The sequence below is a fragment of the Chrysemys picta genome, chromosome 4 (assembly GCF_011386835.1).
Source record: "Chrysemys picta bellii isolate R12L10 chromosome 4, ASM1138683v2, whole genome shotgun sequence".
In the NCBI taxonomy this organism is placed as follows: domain Eukaryota; kingdom Metazoa; phylum Chordata; order Testudines; family Emydidae; genus Chrysemys; species Chrysemys picta.
The window spans coordinates 45,934,812-45,955,264 of NC_088794.1; the positions used below are offsets into that span (position 1 = coordinate 45,934,812).

General features: G+C 40.2%; 1 long non-coding RNA gene across 1 annotated transcript in view; it reads right to left on the reverse strand.

Moving 5' to 3' along the window:
* LOC135983012 (uncharacterized) overlaps window positions 1–20,453 on the reverse strand; it is a 208,527-nt gene that overhangs the window by 99,418 nt on the left and 88,656 nt on the right. The window lies entirely within an intron of this gene.

Sequence of the window (20,453 nt, forward strand, 5' to 3'; positions counted from 1 at the left end):
AATGACTAATAAATACAATCATTTGTAGTCACGTAAGGGCTTGATCCATAGCCCACTGAAGTCACTGGGAGGCTTAGCACTACAGACACCATGTTCCTCGGAGAGGCATACATACGCAGCATCTTTGATTAAACTCATGACCTCCTATCTCAACTGCTTTAGCTGATTAGCTAAAGGAGCATCTCCATTCTATCTAGGCTAGTAGAAAGAAGGTATAAGCTTTTGAGCAAATCTGATTTCATTCAGTAGAGGGCAATGGTACATATGCATATAAATTGGACTATTACACTGGCACAGTCAATCCAAGATGCATGTATACATCTGCTACTAACAGTATTTAGGGATGTAAATTTAGCTATTTATCATAGGAACTTAGGTTAGTTATGCAACAAATTACTTAATTCCATATGCATTAGTCCATGACAAGGTATGCTAATCACAGCTCCACTTAGCCAAAATATGTCACAGCACTTGTGAATGGACAAAATGTACCTTATCACGTCCACCATGACTGGTCAAAATACGGGAGTGAGGGTTGAGGGAGGAAATTCCATGAGTAATTTTGCTGAAATTTCTCCCCAATTTTGACCTTTTTGAATTTTTGCAACTAGCTTTTATACTGGCTCCAACAATGTTCTGTAAACAAAAAAGACTAAACAAATATTAATACTTATATTAATTAATATTGGTATCGTCATTGAGGGTTTTTAACCAAAACTGTTAAGAGAAATTTGATAAAGGAGGTTCAATCTTCCAAAACATTTTCAATAAATGTTGCTATTATTCACTGAACAACATATTCAAAACATCGTATTCAGCCAGCTAAAGAATTAGTCAAATGCTGCAAGAAAAAAATGGACAAGTAAATTAGTAAATGAAAAACAGCCAAATTTGCTGAACTCTATTCCACAATTATGGTCTAGTTCTCTCCCATTGTTATTGATGCAAATTAAACATATATCCATTGAAGTCAATGCAGTTCCACCAATGTAAAACCAGAGTAAAATGAGATCAGAATCAGGCCCATCATATTTGATCAGCTCTAGTATTTAGGCAGGTGAAGCATCTTTTCACCTCAAAGAGCAAGAAATGTGAAAAGATGTTAAGGAACTAGGAAGGCACCACTTGGGTGGTGACATTTATTTGTTTCACCATTTATGAGAGCAATAACATTGCACAAGGTATAGCAAGAGATAAGATTGTAAGGGTGTGAAGTCACATATTCTGATCTCGTTTCTCAATCTCTCTCCCCACCATCTAGTTTCGTAGAGCAATCCGAAGATGGTCTGTTAGTGATGGCCACCCCACCATAGGTCTCCAGATGTAATCAGCCTTATAGTTATAGTACATGTGACACAATTACTCTGCAAGAGACTCATTTTGTCCTCCCACAATGGCAAAGTTAATGCTAAGCAAAACAGGAACCACTTGCCCAAAGAGAGGCTAACTTCTGCTATAGAAAAACTGGACTCAGACGTGGACAGTGGAGTATTTTGCTGTAATTATACAGTGTTCCAACAATGCTGCTTCATTTATAAAAGCCCTAACTGGAATTACGAGACAGTTCATTGAAGCCATTGTCTCTTTAAACCTATAGTAGTGCAACGTTACATTGATTAATTGCACACAGCAGGACTTTTGACTTCTAAGATCCTTCCCCAACATTTCTTTATAACTTTGCCATCAGTTCCATAATACACTTGTAATTTGGGTCATCAAAGGTGGTAGTTAAAAGCGCCTTTCATCTGCATTGTTCTGTTAAAATTAAATTGTGTGGCTCCCAAACCTAAAAGTAATACTTATTTTTCAATGGAGCTTTGTAAACTTTACAAATACTGGAAGGTCACTTATGTTTTCAAGGCCATTTAGCAAGGTCAGGTTATAATGAGCTGCAACTACTTTATTTGCAATTTGTGGCTCTGAGGGATTAATTGTCCCTACTCTGTCTCATCCACAATCTAAGGCCGAATTGTCAAAATGATCCATGGCTTTCGTCCCCAGGCCCATGGTTTCATTATTAAGGTGCATTCTAATCGATAGTAGCATTTTTAACATTTTACCCCTTACGTTTTATCAATCCTTATTATCTAATGACCAATACTGAACTGGCACAAGGTTTTTCAGAAACACACTGACAGATTACAACAGGCAGTCACATGCATTTGTAATTGGACTTCATTACCATTATAAGTGCTGAATGGGAATAGAATAGAAAGGCAGAAAAAATGCACCCAGTTCACTATATTTGTTGCATTTCTTAGAAATGCTGCATGAGTCATATTAGTAAATCTTAATTTAAAATAACCCTGAACAACCTGGGATCACTTTCAGACTGAAATGCTTGATTCACTCTACTCCAGAGGCATGAATGATATCCGTGGCTTTGAGAACTAATATGGCATCTAGAAATTATAGCACTCCGTTTAGGCAAAGAAAAAACCCATAAGAAACTTAGCACTTGCCTTAATTCTTTTGTTGTTTTGAATATGGTGGTTTTTAATTACTCTCATTCTTTGTAATAAGTTAATGTTCAGATTTACCAAAGAGATATAAAAACAGATCCATTTTGTTTGGCTATCGGATGGAGACTGGAGCTATGACAATTTACACCAGACAATTTATACTGCCTCCTTGCCCAAGAGCTCAAGTTGTTTAGAAGAAAGTGAATGGGCCAGATTCTCAGAGGTGTAAACTGGCATATTTCCACTGAAGTCAATGAAGTTACACTGGCCCCATAATTGTCATAAAAAGATTATTGCAGAAGACTGAAATTTTCCAGCCTGTAGAATAGGTGGAATAATTAAATTCCATAGCATCCATCGCTTCTCAGGGGTTTATGAAATGCCTAACCTCTCTAATGAATAACAGTGTTACTCCATGAGTGTCCCACTTTCGTGAGCTCACTCTGGCTCCCAGAAACTTGGCCACTGCACTCTTTTCAACCTTGCCTTGCCAAAGCTACCAAGGCTTTCTAGACAGTATGTTAAGTTGCGTAACCCACATTTCTATGAATGCAGCCAACAACAAAACACATGACGTGACATTAAACACTAACACAAACATTCAAAAGTTTAGAATCCCAGATAAAACTCAGATCTACCCAAACCTTACCCAATGAATAAAAATTGGGCCTGAGCTGCATTTCCGGAACTAGATCAGACTACCAACATAGTGGGTAAAATGCCGATCCCTTTGAAGTCAATGGATTTTACAAATGACGTGTTCAGAACTAGGATTTTGGTTAGATCTTAGCAGCAGCCACATTGGACTAGTTCATCATAGTTTCACCTCTGGCTGCCATTTTGTGCTCCAGAACCTTAGCTTTCATTTTAAAAAAAGAAATTCTAGTCCTTATAGTTACAAAGAAAATCTCCTATACGTGAACCAAATGTAACTGATGCCGTTATGTCTAAGTCTGCAGGCAGCCTGAAACTGCTTTGAGGGAGCATTGTTAACCATTTTATTGCTGATCAAGGCCCACAAGAAGGAACGATTTTATTAGAAAGATCTACATAATCTAATGTGAGTGGCATCTCATTTTGACATCACAAATGGGTGCCACTTGAAAGCGTATCACCACTTATATTTTTCCTATATGATTCCTGTTTCTTATTTTCCATCCATCCTTAAGGCATAGTTTGATAGAGGAATAGTTCAGATGGGTCAGTCCCATGTCTCCTTCAGTATTTTCTTAAGTGACAGACAGTAAAAGTGCCACCAACAGAAACACATTTCTGCCTCAGGTCATTTTGAATTTGTTGAATATAGTACATTTCTGTGCTGTTCTTGTGAGACTTTTACCCACAAAGGTGGAATTTTCTCCATTTAAGGTGAAATCTCATGAGAACTATAGTAAATGACCTACAGCACAGTATGAACAACTATATTTATATGTGTATAGCTACTTAAAAAAATAATTAAGAAACTTGCAGGCTAACCTTCCAGTACACCAAGTGAGGTAATACAAAAGAAAGTTGGTCTGTTAACGAACTAGTGACTTGAGTCAGCCTGGGTCTATGCTGACTTCTGCCTGACAACGTCCATCATTATGGGGAAGCAGTCGCAGGCTTCTCTCCAGCATTTGCTATATGAGAAGAGGGTATGGCCATATTCCTAGAAGATGCACAGCATCTGCACATCCCTCAACATCCTCGCCCAACAAGGATCCTAAATTCAACATATTTTGTTGCAAACTTTCCTGATTTGGCTGAGAAAAAGCCAGTCAAACTGCAGTCTTCCTCCCCTCCCCCCTTTTTCCACAGCAAATTAAAATACATTTTATTTTCAATGTAAATCTTTCAGAGCTGCTCTAGAAACAACTTCTTCTGGGACTCAAGTCAAATTTGAAGCTTCCACTCAAATTCCTGTACTCCTTTATGAGAATATTCAGATTTGTTTTTCATTCAGTGATGTGAAAGCCAATTCAAATAAGAGAGGAGGATGGACCAAAATGCTGGGGATGAACACTTCCAAGTGGGGATGAACACTTCCAGATCTGCAGGTGAGCATTGTGACTCAGGCCTAGCTCTACTACAAGTATGTTTGCACTATCTGTTTTAGAGCTTTATACTGTCACCCATCACTGAAGTAATTTGACTATTTTCCACATGTTGGTACTGTGAATACTTGTGCACATGCTTAACTTGATGTCATAAGTATTACCTCATTGTTACCCTGTGTTCCCCCAAATCTCTTCATTATATCCACCAACTACCCCTTGTCTTACATTTATACTGTAAGCTCTTTGAGGCAAGAACGATCTCTTATGTTTGTATAGTGCCTACTGTAATGGAACTGGGGCCTGCTGCATTAGAAACAAATAATTAATAATACACACAACATCCTAAATACATCAGTGGGACTCTGCGTGCGCAGAAAATTAAGCGTGTGCATAAGTGTTTGCAGAGTACAAGTCTACATGCAATGACAGATAATCCAATCACCATAGCAGAGCTTTATTCTGTCCGTGCTTTCCTAAGTACCACCTGCATTTGCCTGTGAAAGAATAAGTAAAATCTTTTAGAAACACCATTAAAGTCATTAATTGGCAACAGAGCATAACCATGCCAAAACAATGTTTGAACTTTATGCACAGTATAAAGAACTGTATCATGACCAGGACAGAGCTACTGTACATTTCTTGCTAAGTTGGTGCAAGAATTGTAACCACAACAGCTGAGACAGAAGCATAGGCAGATAAAGAAGAATTAAGATTTCTTTCTATAAATTACTACAAATAGTAAAGATTTTCAATAGCTCAAACCAGCACTGGGTAAGATTTGTCAGGTAAAGTGTAGTTATGTGATCATTACATGCCAAAAATATATTTTTAAACAATTACTTGATAATTATCTAGGATTTCCTAATAAGTGACTAGGAAATTTACTTCAATTCTGCGTATCTATTGCTTGCCAATTTCGTTCCTATGGTGCCGGCACTCATATCACATCCTAGACACTGAGTTCTTCGTTTAATGTTACAGTAGAATGCAATGAATAATTTTGCAATATCTGTGGCAGTGTTGTTCTTCATATAAAAAGCAGGCAATGATGTTGAAAGAAAGTGTTGCAACACATCAGCACAGTCAAATTTCTCCTTTGCAATATGTTTTTTTAACAGGTCGCTTGTGAATATATTTGACTCATTTCAATGAAATAAAAATATAGTGGGAGGGTGAGGAGACAGAAGAGAGAATTTAAATATGTGATAAACCAACCAAACTGTGTAAGGGAGATCTGAATGCATCTGGTAAGTTAATCATTTTAGAATCTTATTGGATTCTGTCATTCCTTTTGGGGGCACAAGTGCTACACTGTATAGAGGATGACATCCCTTTGTATTGTCAGGCAAAAGGAATGTTGAGGTGCATTGTGGTTTACTGATGCATCTCCTATAGGGAAACAATTTGCTATGTAAAATATTGAAGGAAATAGATGGAACAAATATAATTATGAACTGAGATCTTCATTTTTTCCCCTTACAAATTTCCTCCTATAATGAGACTGATCCTCCTGGACTCTTACAGAGAATTATGAGAATCAGCAAAAAGAGGAATGATTCCACTAGGGGCAACATATACACAAATCCAGGACATTTTACTTTTACTTGTAGTTTATATGCCTTTTCACATTACTCCTTGCCAACTATTTCTACCAAAAATAATTATTGCAAACTATTTCACCTTACGTTTTGACTGTAATCCAGTCAGTGTCTATTATTAATGAAATATAGAACCGTATTTGAATTCAACAAGTACAGAGAGATAATTAGTTCAGTACACATGCCATGCATATCCAAAATGTTCAGGGTAACCTTGTCAAGTCCAAGTTCCCAACTTCTAAAAACAGAATGCTCAGATTTCTTTTTCATACAAAACATTGTTCTACATTGCTATGTAATGCTCACCCACTTTATTCATAAATCTGTGTAGGTTAATTCACTGTAAGAATGAATGTCCTTATTTCACCAAGTTTCCATTATGCCCATTATATCAATAGCCTCATTGAATGCCAGACACTGTAGCTCACCTAGCTTGGTATTTAGACTTCTAGCATTTGTACATCGGCATTTGCACATTTTGTCAATATTCAGTTGCTTGCCTTCATGTGCTATCTCAATCCTTATGTTCAAGGCACTCGATGGCCCGGGCCCAGTATATATAAAACTTTGTCTAAAGCTCCAGGACAAAGATCGTGATCGACATCTTTGCTCCTCTAGCACACTGGAACTCTCTACAAGAAGATTAAAGCTTATTTGTGCAGAATACAGAACTTTCTTCAGGGTAGTCTGAAAACTCCCCCAGGAATGAAGGACTATCATAAACCTCACCACTTTCCACTTCAAGTGCAATGTACATTTCTTTGACCTTGCCTTCTCTAATATAACACACATAGCAACAATATATGTATTTATGTATAAAAAAGATGCATACAACCAAAACAAGACATTCTTCTACCTCTGGGAAGAGGATGAGAGAACAAACATGTCACAGATGTGTAATCATATGGCTTAAAGCACTGCTGGAAAGCATACAGATACTACGGTGATGAGCCCAATATAAAAACCTACATAGAACAGAATAGAATGTACAGTACAAATATCCAAATATTATAGCACTGGGATATTGACCTCAACATCCTGGTACTGTAATGATTTTGGAGTAAAGTTCACAAGGTTGCTTATTGCAACTCTGAGTCTATACGGACCTTATGTTTCTCCTTGACTGCTGAAGTTTGGGAGTATCTCATTAAATCCTTCCCAGACTCACTACATAGTCAGAATTTCTGTTTCAACAACAAAAAATTTATTCGCTGTGATGTAAAGCAACCACAATCACATGGAATTGTTAGCCAGCTGTTCCTATTTTGGAAGGACAACCCTTAATTTTAAGTAAATAGTCAAGTGCTTTTTCTGCTCTCTGTTGAGTTTTTCTGGTCCACTATATTCCAATGGTGTTAAAAGGAATGTTGCTATTTCCACATTCCTATGCTTCACCAAATCACAAATGGTGATGACTACATAATTAACGAGAAGGTTGTACATCACAAGTTCAATACACAGTATTGAGCTTCATTCACATTACTTTTTATCAGAATAATGCTGCCCCACAAACGATATCAGATGAGGTGTGTCTGATGAGGGATTCCCCCTACTTCCCTTATTACAGGACTGTGGACATAAACAGATTTTCTAACAGATACAAGGTGAAAGCAAGCACTATTCTGATTGTTTGCCTACTTCGCCAAGAAGTATTTTACTACAACAGCACTATTCACCTGGCTCTTCTGGAGCCATTCTTAGATCAGCTTATAAAGCTGTCAAATAGAGCAGGCCAAATTCTGTGCTGATGTTCATCTCCTATCAATTTCAAAAGGGGTCCCATAATGCAGAATATGTAGGGTGACCATATTTCCCTATGCTAAATATGGGACACCTGGTAAAATGACTCATATTCAAGTGAGTTCAATGGCAAATCAATCAATCAGAACCGTGCAGTACAAACATTCAAATTAACATGAGGTTGACTGAGCCCGTTAAAAAGAATCCAACTACTCAGTATTTCTTTTTATTTACCTTCTTATCTTTAAGGCTTTAGGGGTCACATGGGGAGAGGTCACACACACACTCCCATACGCCTCTCACACCGGGTGGTTGACTGACCACCCCGACCCTCCCTGCCCAGTGCTCTCCACCCTACAAGCCTGGCTGAGCCCCAGGACGGACCCATCTTTTTTGGTACCTGGTGCCGCATCTTCCCGAGGCAACACATGGGGGTGGGGGGGGCCCACGCAGGGTCACATGCCCCCTCCTCCCCAGATTTCTGCCAGAGTTCACACCAGAATGTGGCCACCAGCAGCCTTCCAGCACTGTGCGGGAGGGGAGGGAAGGGACGGGAGCTGCTTCCAGCCACAGGGGAGAATGGGGAGGGAGGGAAGGGATTACCTGGCCTGTGTCTTTGCAAAGCTCATCTCTTCGTCTCCCTCCCCCAGCCCCCCATGGCTGGAAGCAGCTTGTCCCTTCCTGCCCGCACAGTGTCGAAAGGCAACTAACACCTCCAGGCTGCTGCTGGCCACCGACATAACCCAGCCGCCACCTGTCCCCCGACAATGCGAGCAGGAAGGAGTTAAGCCCTATGGACACATTGTGAACAGGGCTCAGGGAACCTGACTGCAGGGGCTTCTGCGAACCCGGCCACAGACGTGGCTCAAGAGGGGAGGATGCCTAGGAGGACAGAGCAGCCCCGCGCTCCCTGGGGGCAGAATCCAGGGCGGGAGGGTGGGTGGTAAAGAGGGTGCTAAGCCCCTGCAGGTTCAGGGCATGAACAGGTTGGAAATCGCTTCCCCCACCACCACCACTCCAGAACTTAGCTGAGGGGTGGAGAGACTTCCCCGTGCCAGCGCTGTGCGGGACTTTGGCACATGCAGGATTCGGCCTCTCCTGGCCAGCACCCCAGGCCGGAGATTTCCCGGGGCGCCAGCCCAGCCAGAGGCAGTGGGGGAAGGAAGAGCCTGCTAGCCAGGCTGTTGGTGAGCTGAGAGCTCCAATCAGTGGCTGGTTCTCCACACAGCACTGGGAGCAGGACGGGCCCTGCCAGGGCAGATATGGAGCAGCAGCGCGGTTGAGGGGGGTGAAGTGGCAAAGTAGGGAGAGGACAATGAGAGGGGGAACATGTAAGGGGCCGATGGGTGCGCAGCAGAGACAACATGTAACTAGCCACCACCTGGTGCCTGCCCGCTCTTAACAGCCACTGCAGCTCACAGCATCCAGTACCAGCCAGAAACGGGACGGAGGGCAGAGCCCTGCTGTCTGAGAGGCATGCAGGGGGGGCTGCTCTGACAGACCAGCAGGGGGAGGACGCAGCTTTGTTCCGTCACCAGCCTTGCACACCCACCCACATCATTGGCCACTGGACACCTGCAGGAGGGCTTAAATACGGGACGTCTGGTCACCCTAAGAATATGGGAGTGATGCGGAACCTGGGAGAATACTGCTGCTCTCACTTAACACAGGTTTAAATCAGAAGTAGCTAAGACTTGGACTACACTAATTTTTTTTGCCAGCATAGCTATATTGGCTTGGAGTGGGGGGGAAGGGGAAGACTCACCCCCTGTAGCCAATATGGCTCTGCCAGCAAAACCCTCATGGTAGACACAGCTATGCCTGCAGAAGAGTGCTTCTGTTGGCATAGCTAACATTGGTCGGGGAGGTGGTGAAGGTATGCTGGGAAAAGAACTCCATATGATGGCATACACTGCATCTACACTGGGGGATCTACTGGTGTAGCTATACCAGCCAAGCCTCTGTAGCATAGACAGGCCCTAAGGCTCTGTCAGCCCCATTGCACAGTAATGGCCCTGTTCAGCATTCTTACCAAGACAAAATGCCCTTGCTGAATCCTGGTGGTTCATTCATCCTTCTTCCAATGGCTTGGTTAGTAGCTGAAAACTCTGTGATGCATGGGACTCCAGGCATATGCTACAAGTTACGTCATTTTTGGGAAAGGTAAATGCCGACAGTGGCACACCAGTAACACACAGAAGGATGGATTCTGTTACACCAGTTTAAACGATAGAGATTTGTTGAAAGTAAATTTGTTAGAGAGTGGATCAGCGGTACTGACAAATTTTATGTCTGAAGCTCAATTCAAAAGATGTCATCTGTCCTCTTCTGAGCATATAAACCTATTTCTCCATGCCTCATGTGAATTACAAAGACCTACCTGCTTACCTTTCTCTCTTCTAGAAAGCGATAATGAGCAACCTTTAAATTAAAAGAAACCAAAAACCTTATTCACCGATTCTTGTCCAACTTTCCTACAAAAGGAACCAACTTGTGTTTTGGTAAGTTAGTAAAAGTCTGGGCTCTCCCTGCCTGCAGTGTGTTCACAATTCTGGGATAGACAATGTCCTATTTCTAAAGTTCGTCAAAATATGAAAAACAATCAAACATAGAGAGGGAGGGAGGCATACTAAACATGTAGCTGCTTTAGCCATTCTGTGAATGTCAGAAAATCTGGATCCATCCTGTAACCAAAATCATCTCAGGTATAAAGCCACTGAACCTGCATGATCTCAGGCACAAAGTTCTAATTATGGTATGCTTGACGGGCTCTTAGAACAACAGAAAATAGTACAAGAAGCAGTAGATACCACAGGGGATGGTTTTTTTCCTCCCTTCCCACCTAGGGAGTTTTCAGCAGTGGTGAGTAGCTCTTTTTCTTCTTTAATGCTTAAGTTGTTTTGCATTAGGATTTGTTTGGCATGAAAAGAATCCTGTGACCTAACAGACTGGAAATATTGTATCACAGGACAGTTGAATGGTTACTAGTTTCTTTTTAGGGGAAACTCTTTCTTGTCATCCTGAGCATCGTTCTTTGCAAAAAGATTCAATGCAGTAATCCTCCTCTAAGACCGTATTTAATATCACATCCTGATAGGATTGATTCCACTGATATAACTGTAACAGTAACACTGAATAGAACATACGGTATATTTCTATAGCATTTTCATCTCAAAGGATCCCACTGTGCTTTATGAAATCTGGTGGAGATTTTCAAAGGCACAAATGAAGTTAGGTGCTCAATTCCCATCAACCTTCCATGGAAGCTATATGCTTAACTGGCTTTTGAAAATCTCTCTCTTCATACATTAATTTCCTCTGAAATACAACCATTTCTGAGGTAACAGGGTAGCAATCATCTGGGCTACAACATAACAAATTGGGGGGGAAGAAAATTTTTGGCCAAGGACAAGAATGTGTCCTTTTACAAAAAGTTGCATGGGGTCTTTCAGGTACACCCAGAACAGAGAAGACCTCCATTTTTAAGGTCTCACCTGAGCAACTCGCACACAGAAAATTGCATGGCGCTTTCTACTTTAAAAAAAAAAGGTTGAATCAATGCTGTCACTGTGGGATCATATTGCTAAAAAAGGGCCAGACTCTGGGACCTTCTTAGCAATCTTATCAATTTACCCCACCCCCAATAGATTACTCACAGACTGACGTGCTAATCATTCTGAGTAAGAATGACAGAATTTGGCCCATAATGAGCAATTCTTTTCATCTGTTGGCTACTAAGAAATCAGGGCTCTTTTTTTTCCAAACCAAAAGCATTACATTTCAGTTCCTTGGGGTTCAAGGTCTCAAACTCCACCCCAACAATATATTTTTGTCAATTTGTGAAATCCTGTTGCTCATCAAGATGATGGTTTTATTTCTTCAGTTTTAATTTAAAAACCAATAAGATGCACCATTATAAAAAAATTAAAAGCCAAAGAGTTTAATTTTATTTTCTGCAGCAATAAAGCTTTGATTTCTTTCATTTTATAACTTCTTTTCTAAAGTCATAAGTGAACCACTTTTCAGCATATATAGTTTGGTTATTACAAATCCAGATGAAACAGGCATCTTTCATCTGTGATTGTGGGGTTTTATTTTTTCCCCGGACAGTCTGAAATAGAATTTCAATTTTCAGCTTTAAGCCTTTACAAATTGTTTAGCGACACACAACTAAAACGTGGGATTATATATCAAAAGAGAGACAATTGTTCGAAGTATCTCCCTTTTGTAATACAAGACTTCTTAGCTATGCACCTTTCCCCTGGGAGAAGCTGTTATACATTGAGAGGGGTCCATTCAATTATTATTTTTGGACAGATCCATTAGGACCATGTGCAGCACTACCACTGTACTTACTGATATGCGCTATACCTTAAGGCTAAATGAGCCCCTAGATAGAGTCTAATCCATGATCCATCAGCATTTAGCTTTAATGACAGCCCTGTATGTTTCTCCTTTAATGACAAGCTCTCACTGTATATGTTTTTCCATTGGCATATTCTCATCTCTGTCACCAGATCCAAACTAGCAACTTTATTTCTGTAACACACAAACGCAAAATGCTCTTTTTCAGTGTTCTATTACTGTGATGTTTATTTTAAATAATCCCTAAATATTGCCATGTTATTTTAAATGGGTGTATTTAATAGGATTTTCTATCAGGAGAGCTGTTCTATGTGAGATGATTTAAAATGATAAAGAATATATATATCATAAATTTGTTACACCAAGAAAATAATTCCTGGCTCGTGATTGGTTTTAGCCAATCATGGGATGAATCAGGAAGTTTTATTCAATCCCATCTATTTCTTGCATAATTGGGCTGAGCTACAATTTAACTTATATAGTACCTATTAGCTCCAATGCATTCTATTTGCTCAGAAAAACTGCCTGCACAATCCAATTGAGTTACGTAGCGAATTACTTAGTTTTCTTTCCGTAACTCTGGGGCTGACTCTGTTCTCGCACTTATGTGAGAGGAGAATTAGTCTTATTGCTTGATTTCCCTCTAGACCTACACCCTCTTACCCACCCTCCCTCTCCTCTTCCCAGCCGTGTCCCTCTCACCTCCCTTCTCTTCCCTTGCCTTGCCTCCCCCCACTTTTCCCAAAATATCGTTTAACTAACACAACATTTTCTGGCATCATTCTGCAGGTGTGTTATACCCATTCCCCAACTCTGTGTTTGTCTTATCTATTTAGACTGTAAGGCCTTCGCGGCATGAACCATTTATCACTCTGTTATTACAGTGCCTAGCACAGCAGGGCCCTGAGGTACTATTGTAATAAACAAAGTTAATAATAATTCCCAATTACCCTTAATATATGCATTTTTATAGTTTTTTATACTCTCTCACACCATTGTGGTCTAAAAATCTATTGTATGTGTGTTTACAGATAGATACAGACACACACACACACTTCCTTCAGTCAGTTGTAATATTCTGATACAAAAATCCAACCTTATAGCCCATTGAAAATTTCAAATTAAAGAAAATTACCAATTCCAAATAGATCACATACCTGGCTATTTTGCTGTTATTCATCTACTTAGCCAACATATGATGTAATATAATTACATATAAGTTTTGCATTCAGAACTCCATTCCCATTTATCAACAGGAACTAGACCACATACACTTTTCTTACAAGATGCCCAATGTTTAACCATTGCTAACGTGGTCAAGGCAGTTGACAAAAGATGGAGAAGCCACCAACCCAGAAAGGCTGAAGAGAAAAAATGGTCAAACAGAGATAAATGATGGAACTGCTATCAAACTCTCAAGAGCTTGGAGATGCCTCTCCATCCCCCCCCCCCCCCACACACACACACACACACCCCAAAATTCTTGAATGTCACACTTGTGTTTCCTTCAAAGTTTATGTGACATAAGTGGTTGCTTTACCACATTGACTGTGCATTGTGAGGAACAAGGAATAGAAATTTCCCCCCCCCCCCCGCACACACACACACACACACACACACACACACACACACACACCATTGTTCTAGGAATTAATCCGGCCACATTGAATTTGTTTTGTAAAATCAAATAGCAATTAAAGGCCCCAATCCTTCCTGTGAGGAGGCCCACTGAAGTCACTGTGTAAATCTTTGCAGGATTAAAATGATATTTTGCAACATACAGAGAGGCACTTAAATGTGGGTACCCTATAAATCAGCACCTAAAAAGTTATCCTCCATTTAAACCTCCCCCATTCAATTTTGAAACTTTAGCCCTCTGGGATCCATTCAGATTGTCTGTCTGCAGTAACAAGCAGCCGATTGTAAGTTGCTCTGTCCTAAACAGGAATTGTTATTTTTCCAGTCAAGTGCCTATTTTTAATAACCAGGCTTTTATTCATTTGCTAGATATCAATTAATTTGTTAGGCTGCTGTATTCAATTCATTCCTATTTCATCTATCAGCTTCTATTTAAGACATTGATTATAAATTTAAAATGTTACTTCATCTAGAAAGTTATAATAAAATCCATTAAATTTTAATTTTCTGAACTTTTAACACATTTTAAACATTAACTTTCCACAGAAATATTTAATTTAAATATTTAATCAGACTCTTCATTTCAAACTAAAGGCTATTTTGGAAGCTCTTCACAAATTCTGGCCCCAATTCCAGAAAGCAATCCTATCCAGGACATAACTTAAGCACATGCTTAACTTTAAGCACATTCTTCAGTGCTTTCCTGAATCAGGGCCAATGGTTGCTTTCAAAGGGGATGGCCTAGCATTTTCCTTGCAAGTGAAAATTAAATTAGATCTTATTTGTGTCTCCGGTAAATATTCTGTGTGGCCCCATATAAAATGTAATTACTAACAAATTCATTTTTTCCAAACAAAATCTTTCTTTAGATGACTGCCTACTTAGCATGAGGAACTCAGTGCCACTAGATGTTGAGGCCAAGAAGTTAGTGGGATTTAAGAACAGATTAGACTTTTATATGGATAATGAAAATGTTGATTTCTATATATAGAATCTTTTAAAGCACTGGAAGGGATATAAAGCATTGTGCTTCAGAGGATAACCTGGAGGGACTTTAGGTAGAAACTTCCCTATGAGCAGGTTATCCAATAGTTGTCCAGTATAGAGTTTAGAACCATAGAAGATTATGGTTGGAAGGGACCTCAGGAGGTCATCTAGTCCAACCCCCTGCTCAAAGCAGGACCAACACCAACTAAATCATCTCAGCCAGGGCTTTGTCAAGCCGGGCCTTAAAAACCTCTAAGGATGGAGATTCCACCACCTCCCTAGGTAACCCATTCCAGTGCTTCACCGTCCTCTTAGTGAAATAGTGTTTCCTAATATCCAACCTAGACCTCCCCCACTGCAACTTGAGACCATTGCTTCTTGTTCACAGATCGAGGGAAGTGATTATTCCCCTCTATTCAGCACTGGTGAGTCCACACCTGGAGTATTGCATCCAGTTTTGGTCCCCCAACTACAGGAAGGATGTGAACAAATTGGAGAGAGTCCAGCGGAGGGCAACGAAAATTATTAGGGGGCTGGGGCCCATGACTTATGAGGAGAGGCTGAGGGAACTGGGCTTATTTAGTCTGCAGAAGAGAAGAGGGACGGGGGATTTGATAGCAGCCTTCAATAACCTGAAAGGGGGGTTCCAAAGAGGATGAGGTTCCAAAGCGCTCGGCTGTTCTCAGTGGTGGCAGATAGTTTCTTGCACTTCCTCTGAAGTTTCTGGTTCTTGTGGGTGTCAGAGTTAGGATACTGCACTAGATTGATCACTGGGCTGATACAGTATGGCAATTTTCTATGAAGGTCTATAAACTGAGGCCAATGTTTTCAAACTTGGGTGCCTAAAGTTTAGGTGCCTACATCCATGTTTAGGCATCTGAAAATGGGGCCATTTTTAATCTAGATACTCTGAGCTTCCATTGCTCCTAATGAAAGGCATGGATTTAGATTGCTAATTTTGCGTTTAGGAGCCAGCCTTATTTTAGGCATCCAAGTTTGAAATTGTTGAGCTTAATCACAGGAACCTGTGGCAGACAGCCTTTCACCGGGCAAGGCACTGGGTTAATAGACCAGTTAACCTATGGCTATTGGATATGATAATGATCAGCCAGACAAGACCTATGGATGGTAGAATTCCAACCTAATAATAAATAATCATGAGAAGTATATCATGGTTTACATTAAAGTTAGCAACTGAGCTCTGTGAAATCTCTCCTTTGCCCTGGCATCTGATTTCTCTACATCTATTGAAGTATAGTTTCTGTTCTGGGAGGAAGCGGTTAATAGATTCCCTGAGTTCTAATGCACCATCAAAATGTTCTTCTAAAGAAAAAATAATATAAAAGTGGCTTGGGGCTTTACTTTTCAGATAAACTAGCGTTGAGTCACCACTACCCCATTAGAATTATAGCTGATGGCCCGCAAAATTTCAGTTTACAAAATATTGCTTTTGAATTGTGGAGTACCAAAAAGGAATAAGATACAGTAACTTGTATCTGAAAGAAAGGAGAAGGGTTTTCAAATATGGTTGAAGAAAACTTTTGCCCTCATGCTGAGACCTTCATGTCAAGTTACAAACCAGAACAGGTTGGTTTTTTTTATTATTACTAAAATCTAAAAGCCTGGAAATGGAGATTTATAATGGTCACGTCGACACTTGTAATTAGAGGTACTTAGGTGTGCCAACACAATACAATTTAAATGGCTGTGAATAGTTCAGGGGATTACTAGTGGGCTATATGCAACCTTTACTCCTATGCCACCAGTTTGAATCCCACCTAGTAAGTTCTTTGGGGGTCAGGATCCTTGTTTTCATACACCTGTATAGTTCCCAGTCCATTGTTGGTACCATGCAGATAAATAAATAAATAAATATCTTTATTAACACTTTAACCACAATATATGGAATCTGTAAATAAATTATATTAATATAAATTAATGGAAATTAAGAAGAAATACCCTTTGATAGTTATTGGGAGGTCGATGTGAAATGAGTTAGTGGTCTCTGTCAGACTGCTAAAAGATAGAAAAGTGGCTATTACCCCAGAACACCATTTAAATTGGCACCTACATCAGTAATATCAGTAGAGAGGTAAAGGAATGAATGGACACGGAGTGAAATCGTGAACGGATTGAAGTTGGTGATAAAACTCCCATCGACTTCAGTGGAGCCAATATTTCACCCATGGAAAATAAAATATGTGGGATGGCTGAACCGTCATTGCCTATGCTGTAACTTTGCTGTGTTTGTTATACAGCATGTGCTAAGAAAAGCAAGGTCTCTACCTCAGAGAGTTTGCAGTCTAAAATCCCAGTCGTACCGAATTTACTGCCCTTGTTAAGTTAATGGGAATCATCAGAGGCATAAGCACTGTACAAGGTACTAAGGATTTGAAGGGCCTAAATGAATAATATAGACCTTGTATACATTGACAAAGTGAGCTGTGTTAGAAAACGTGTTAATTCACACAATTGTCTTTGGCTACACTAGGTATTAAGTCGTGTTTAACATGTTGTTTAAAATGTGTTAGTTGCCATTAGAGAGACAAGTTGAGTGAGGTAATATCTTTCAATGGACCAACTTCTGTTGGTGAGACAAGCTTTCATGTTTACACAGACCCGCTCTCGGATGCATCACTAAGGGCTGGTCTTCACTACAGAGAGATCCACACTGCTGCAATTGATGCAGCAGGGGTCGATTTAGTGGGTCTAGTGAAGATCCACTAAATCGACAGCAGAGCACTCTCCAGTCGACCCCAGTACTCCAGCTCCCCAAAAAGATTAAGCTAAGTCAACAGGAGAGCATCTCCTGTTGACACATCGTAGTGAAGACACCGAGGAAAGTCAACCTAAGCTATGTCGACTGCAGGTACATTATTCACATAGCTGGGGTAATGTAACTTCGGTTGACTTACCCTGGTAGTGAAGACAAGCCCTAAGATTTCAATTTACAGCATGTCAGTGTACCATCACACACAAACAATATACTCACTTAAACCTGAGAACACAAGAATGGATCTCAAGTGTACTTTTGTATGCCCAGAGATACAGGAAATAGCCAGAAATTTACCTTCCCTGATTTCTTATTAGAAAAACTGGCACTCTGGTTTAGAAACCCCTGAAACTCTGGTCATTTTGAAACAGGTTTTCTAGAGAGCTCAGAACCCTCATTTCACTGAATCCTGTAGAAGGCTGGAGTTTTCCATTGGTAATTAGTTACAGTGGCTAGTAAACTATGGAGGCACTGTGCTCTCCTAGATTGCAATTTGCTGGTTACCTCTTGATACAGTATGTTCAGTTTAACACGTTGCAGGGAATTTCTCTGGTAGTTTCATCATTGTAAAAAGCATTTCCAGGCAATAAACAACAAAGATATGGCAGCCCCAATGGGATCTGAATTAAATTTGGGGAGCGTGAGAGAACTGGGACTTATTTACCGTTCAACAAATTCCCTTACAAGGCCTCACAAGTAGAGATGCTTCAAGACAATAAACCACCTTCTCTTCAAAATCTCATTGACATATTTTAGCCAACACAGAAAGTTTATATGATCAGCACTAGAGGCAGGAACCATGATGTCAGATTTGATAGAGATATGAAATTATTTAAAAGAACAAAATACTCCTCGAGTGTACATTCGTTTGTTATACATAAAAAATCAAAATGCTTTACAAAATGTCTTCCAGTGCCCAAAGAAATCTATGTTATTCAATACTTTGGACCCGATAACCATATTCAATATGCTATGATCAAAACAAGACCTGGGCTGGGAGAGGAGGAGGAAAGAGTACCGTACATTCTAGTTCTGGCCTTCATGCCCCCAGCCCACCAGGGAATGCCCCTTTAACCTGGAGTGGACAGGGAGAGCAAGTGTCATGAAGTTAGCTATGTCAGCTTTCCATAGATGCCCCCTACATCTGGCATATCCCTGGCTGATGTCAAGGCAGTTCTCCATCTCTTTCATACCTAAAGGCCAATTTATCTTTGTTTTGTCAATATAATCATGTCCTTTTACACTTCTCTCACTATTTTCCTAGGATATGTCTCTACACATGCCTTAACTGTGTCTTGTTTACCTTGATTATTTAAATGACCAACGCTTTTCCAACACTGTGGTTTTATGGTTATCAAATCTCTAGATGGGTCTCTCTTTCACTAGGCTTTTTACTATCAACTAGAAAGTTTGAATCGGAACACGTGTGCTGTATTATATTAGACGTGCTTCCTAAATATAGAAACTATAGATTCCTCCCCTCCCCCCACCCAGCCCGCCTTATTTCTAAATTAGCAAGTGTAAATTTTCACATCAAAAGTGTTTTTAATGTTCATTGCGTCCAGGTTTGGGCCCTCCCTGCACTATAGAAGGGATGTGGACAAATTGGAGAGAGTCCAGTGGAAGGCAACGCAAAAGATTAAAAAGCTGGGGCACAAGACTTACAAGGAGCGGCTGAGGGAACTGGGCTTATTTAGTCTACAGAATAGAAGAGTGAGGGGGGATTTGATAGCAGCCTTCAGTTACCTGAAGGGGGGTTTCAAAGAGAATGGAGCTCGGCTGTTTTCAGTGGTAAAAGCTATTTTACTGGAAGGTTGGTGAAGCACTGGAACGGGTTACCTCAGGAGGTGGTGGAATCTCCATCCTTAGAGGTTTTTAAGACCCGGCTTGACAAAGCCCTGGCTGAAATGCTTTAGTTAGGGTTGGTCCTGCTTTGAGCACGGGGTTGGATTAGATGACCTCCTGAGGTCTCCTCCAACCCTAATCTTCTATGATTCTATATACTTTGTGCTTCACTGTAAATAATTTGAAGCCCCACAACATTTTACAAAAATCCAAATTTCACATGAAATGATCTTATACAAAATGTGACACTAACTTTTGCAAAAGTTCTTCATCTATTTCACTCACCTCTACTCAATGGAATGTGGTCCAGTGGATAGGACCCTAGACTGGGTCTCAGGAGACCTGATTTCTATTCCCAGGTCTACCACTGACCTGCTAGGTGACCTTGAGCAAGTCACTTCATTTCTCCGTAACTCAGTTTCCCCTCCCATCTTTTGTCTGTCTTGTCTATTTAGATTCTAAACTCTGAGTCAGGGATTATGTTTCATTACAGTGTACAAATAAGGCCACCATCTTCGCTGGAACCTCTAGACATTAGAGTAGTGCTAATAATAATAATAAAAGTCAATGTCTTCCCAAACATCTTGATCTGTATGAGAATATCTTCTAAAAGAGATACAACATGCCATAGCAGATCAGACCATGGTCTATCAAGTCCAGGATCCTCCCCCCACAGACTGTGTGCAATGATTCTGAGGAAGGAAGAAAATGAACAAATCATAATTCACCAAGTTAATCGTGCAATGCAGCAGATGAGAGTAAAAATTCCTTCTTGTCCCCTGCAGCCTTCAGTTTATACTGGGAAGCATGAGTTCTAGTACCCCTCACTTCACATGCATAATTATAAATAATGTTATTACAATAAATTTTCACAACTATTTAGCAAAAACAGAAAGGCCCCTTACTCCACAAAAATTATATGAGGACACAGCCTTATAGGTTCAAGTCCATTAAAATAAATACTATGCAGTGTATATTGCAGATAAATAATAATTTAAAATGTCCT